Source organism: Schistocerca piceifrons, unplaced genomic scaffold (assembly GCF_021461385.2).
Source record: "Schistocerca piceifrons isolate TAMUIC-IGC-003096 unplaced genomic scaffold, iqSchPice1.1 HiC_scaffold_131, whole genome shotgun sequence".
Lineage (NCBI taxonomy): Eukaryota > Metazoa > Arthropoda > Insecta > Orthoptera > Acrididae > Schistocerca > Schistocerca piceifrons.
In genome coordinates, this window is record NW_025727136.1 from 10,001 (window position 1) to 15,000 (window position 5,000).

The 5,000-nt window shown below is 53.7% G+C and overlaps 1 non-coding gene across 1 annotated transcript in view; it reads right to left on the reverse strand.

Moving 5' to 3' along the window:
- LOC124731871 overlaps positions 1 to 1,007 on the reverse strand; it is a 1,909-nt gene extending 902 nt beyond the window's left edge. Inside the window, exon 1 of the ribosomal RNA XR_007008526.1 lies at positions 1 to 1,007. This exon is cut by the window's left edge and continues 902 nt beyond it. This is a non-coding gene — a ribosomal RNA (small subunit ribosomal RNA).
- Positions 1,008 to 5,000: the final 3,993 nt, after the last annotated feature.

Here is a 5,000-nt window from a genome sequence, read left to right on the forward strand (position 1 = left end):
AATTTCACCTCTAACGTCGCAATACGAATGCCCCCGCCTGTCCCTATTAATCATTACCTCGGGTTCCGAAAACCAACAAAATAGAACCGAGGTCCTATTCCATTATTCCATGCACACAGTATTCAGGCGGGCTTGCCTGCTTTAAGCACTCTAATTTGTTCAAAGTAAACGTGCCGGCCCACCGAGACACTCAATAAAGAGCACCCTGGTAGGATTTCAACGGGGTCCGCCTCGGGACGCACGAGCACGCACGGGGCGGTCGCACGCCTTCGGCTCGCCCCACCGGCAGGACGTCCCACGATACATGCCAGTTAAACACCGACGGGCGGTGAACCAACAGCGTGGGACACAAATCCAACTACGAGCTTTTTAACCGCAACAACTTTAATATACGCTATTGGAGCTGGAATTACCGCGGCTGCTGGCACCAGACTTGCCCTCCAATAGATACTCGTTAAAGGATTTAAAGTGTACTCATTCCGATTACGGGGCCTCGGATGAGTCCCGTATCGTTATTTTTCGTCACTACCTCCCCGTGCCGGGAGTGGGTAATTTGCGCGCCTGCTGCCTTCCTTGGATGTGGTAGCCGTTTCTCAGGCTCCCTCTCCGGAATCGAACCCTGATTCCCCGTTACCCGTTACAACCATGGTAGGCGCAGAACCTACCATCGACAGTTGATAAGGCAGACATTTGAAAGATGCGTCGCCGGTACGAGGACCGTGCGATCAGCCCAAAGTTATTCAGAGTCACCAAGGCAAACGGACCGGACGAGCCGACCGATTGGTTTTGATCTAATAAAAGCGTCCCTTCCATCTCTGGTCGGGACTCTGTTTGCATGTATTAGCTCTAGAATTACCACAGTTATCCAAGTAACGTGGGTACGATCTAAGGAACCATAACTGATTTAATGAGCCATTCGCGGTTTCACCTTAATGCGGCTTGTACTGAGACATGCATGGCTTAATCTTTGAGACAAGCATATGACTACTGGCAGGATCAACCAGGGAGCTGCGTCAACTAGAGCTGAGCAGCCGGCCGCCCGGGAGTGTGTCCCGGGGGCCCGCGCGAACACGCAAGCGTCCGCTCAATCATTCTGCAAACAGGAGGAGGCTGAGCTCCCCTGCACAATACACCTCGAAACCCTCTCAGGTCCCGGCGGCGCGCAGCGCCGTCCCAAGTACTTGGTCGGGTTCGAGAGAGGCGCAATCGCCCGGAGTTAGGCGAGTAGACGCTTTCGGTGCGACCACCCGTGCTCCCAACTGAGCTTGCCGCTGCCGACAGAGGCCCGGGAGCGTGCTGTCGTGGCATTGCCGGCGGGAGACAACACGCGCCACCTACGGTGACCGGCAGCTCCAACGCCAGCGCCACAGAAGGACAAAAGCCCCACTTGGGTGCCGAAGCGAACTCTCCCAGCACAGCGCACGCGCCAACACATCCGCACAGCTGCGATACAAACCACCAGCGAGAACCGCTGGGGCGACCGAGCAGCAGACGGCGTCGCGGCGCCGAGCGCCGGGCGGCAGCGCATCCTCAACGCACACAGTCCTCAATCGGACCAGCACACTGAAGATGTCCACCGCGCTTCGCACCGGGCCCGCGAGGACCTACTTTGGCCGCACGGCGCCGCGCGCAGGGTGCGCCGGCGCGCAGCTGCGACGCCTGCCGCGTCCGTCGGCCGGCGCGCCTGCCACTGGCCGCCCCCACCAGCCGGCTGTAGCGCGTGCGCCCACGCACCGCGCGGCCAGCACGCCGGGAGGCGCCCCCTCACCGGCCGGGGACGGTCCCACCCAGCCACCGCCGCGTATCGCTTCACACCCAGATGCCGTTCAGTTTCGTCGGCATGGTGGGTATCGCTGGAACAACCGGTTAGTACCTCAACCTATCGTCGCCATCACCGATTCACCCCTAGCGAGAACAACCGCACCACAACAGGTTACCATTTGTTCATTTGCGTAACTTCACCAGAAAACGCAGGCGTCCATCGCCATTTGCAACTTCCACGATTATTGCATGCCTGTGTCAGGTGTCACGCCACACTACGTCTGCCCACATACACGCAACAAAATGTGCACGCCTAGACAATACGTGGAAGGTGGCCCCCGTACGTATGCGATGTCCATTGCTCGAACGACTGTCAACCGGCCTCTGTAGCATGTCGCAGATATGGAACGCGGTGCACCATGCCATCACGGTGTGTGAGGAGAGACGACTAGGTCCGAATACATCAACAGACAGCTCATGCTGATCGCCATCCACGGCGTCCGTTCCTCCCACACGTCTCTATGGCGTACCACACTGCAATCCAGCTCTCATAGGGAGACGACACGTAGCTGCGTGCACAATATTTGCACTGTATGGTCCGCCGTTTTTGGGCGCAGTCGTTGTACGGTCACACATGTGCCACGATGTATCATTCAGTACATAAGGACGAATGTGCAGTACAGATTGTGGTTTACGCGTACAACATTAGCGGACAGTTGACACAGGCCGCACCACAACGTAGCCTGAGTACGTCGCATGCGGAGGGCATTGAACATGCAAAGTTCTCACCAACCAGCTTGCGAAGGCAGGGGGCAAGGTGGGGACGTGGGGAGGGGCGGCATGTACGTCCTGCTGCCATCCACATTACAGTGTACAGCAGGAGCATGTGGAAAGTGAGCAAGACTTGCAAGGTGTTTAACATGAAGCGATACACAGGGGAGCGGGGAGTGCGAGTAGCGAACTATATTGCGAGGGTTGCGGGTGGGCAACACTACACTAATTGAACGAGTCGTATAACAATTACAGAGCAGGTTTAGGCGACAACGTGGGTTACGTTAGGCGACAACGTGGGTTAGGTTAAGGCACGACGTGGGTTAGGTTAAGGCACGACATGGGTTAGGTTAAGGCACGACATGGGTTAGGTTAAGGCACGACATGGGTTAGGTTAAGGCACGACATGGGTTAGGTTAAGGCACGACATGGGTTAGGTTAAGGCACAACATGGGTTAGGTTAAGGCACAACATGGGTTAGGTTAAGGCACAACATGGGTTAGGTTAAGGCACAACATGGGTTAGGTTAAGGCACAACATGGGTTAGGTTAAGGCACAACATGGGTTAGGTTAAGGCACAACATGGGTTAGGTTAAGGCACAACATGGGTTAGGTTAAGGCACAACATGGGTTAGGTTAAGGCACAACATGGGTTAGGTTAAGGCACAACATGGGTTAGGTTAAGGCACAACATGGGTTAGGTTAAGGCACAACATGGGTTAGGTTAAGGCACAACATGGGTTAGGTTAAGGCACAACATGGGTTAGGTTAAGGCACAACATGGGTTAGGTTAAGGCACAACATGGGTTAGGTTAAGGCACAACATGGGTTAGGTTAAGGCACAACATGGGTTAGGTTAAGGCACAACATGGGTTAGGTTAAGGCACAACATGGGTTAGGTTAAGGCACAACATGGGTTAGGTTAAGGCACAACATGGGTTAGGTTAAGGCACAACATGGGTTAGGTTAAGGCACAACATGGGTTAGGTTAAGGCACAACATGGGTTAGGTTAAGGCACAACATGGGTTAGGTTAAGGCACAACATAGGTTAGGTTAAGGCACAACATAGGTTAGGTTAAGGCACAACATAGGTTAGGTTAAGGCACAACATAGGTTAGGTTAAGGCACAACATAGGTTAGGTTAAGGCACAACATAGGTTAGGTTAAGGCACAACATAGGTTAGGTTAAGGCACAACATAGGTTAGGTTAAGGTACAACATAGGTTAGGTTAAGGTACAACATAGGTTAGGTTAAGGTACAACATAGGTTAGGTTAAGGTACAACATAGGTTAGGTTAGGTTAGGTTACACGTTGTTGTAAGGAAAGGTGTAGGGGGGGGCGGGGGCGGCAGGTTCGTTGATAGTGATTATAGTAAGTGAATGCTTGTGACATGATCAGATTTGTCACGTCAGGATGCACCTTTGGCTTATTAGAGGCGGCGCTCCAATTCTATGCTTGTGTCAGACCTGTGTCTTTGACTCATGTCATTGTTTGTGCGCTGTGACAGGAGGTACTATTGTGATGTTGGGTGCACCGTTGTATAGGACATGTGTGGGTGTTGGTGCCTGATCTGCGCAATGGTGGATGTCGAAAGGGTGGGATATTGTATTTTCCGCATGGACCTCCTGGTCTGGTTGTGATAGTGTGGATTGTGTAATGTGGCGGAGAGGATGCACTGGATGTTGTTCCATGCTGGTGCTTACATATTGTATGTGCGCCCGTTAGAAGCAGAGAGTGGTGCGTGATCAGAGTGGCTGGCTGACGTGTGGTTCCCATTGTGGGCAGACTCTTTCAGCATGTATACGGACAGTTGTATATATATTCTGTAGTTTGATGGCTCTGCATTGATTACTAATCAGCGCCGTGTGTACGGGTAATCTGGTTCCAGTCCAAAATGTTCCATCTGTGTACATTAGTGACAAAGACTCCCCTCATGCAGTGGGGCTCGGTCTGTTATAACTCTTCCGCGTAATATATTTGCCCCACGTTTTTGCGACTGCGAGTGCGAGTGCAACGCGCATGGGGACCGACATGCTGATGGCTCGGTATCGGACGCCGTACAGTGAGCAACGCGATCGCGTCTCTCGCTCGTAAGTGGTACAGGTCGCGGCTCATGTATAGGGACAGCGGGAATGTCGCATATTGGCAATAACTCTTCATGAAACGCACGTTATAGGGGTGGATTGCACTTTACGAGTGCGGGAAACGTCCGCCGTTCATCCGCTGGAGGTGCGCGTTTGGCGGTTGGGGTGGTGCACGAACGGGTGCGGGTGGAGTCATTGCCGGTCCACGGCTTCGTGCGGCAGAGCCACTGGAGATTGGGTGCTATGGTCGACAGAGGCTGCAGGCTTTGTGGGTGGCGTCGAAAGGCGGGCACTGTGGCGCCATCGCTGTCTTAATCGGCTTGGCGTCGCATAGATGGCGGTATCGTCGTTGGAGGAGGTCATGTTGCGGGAGACCTACAGA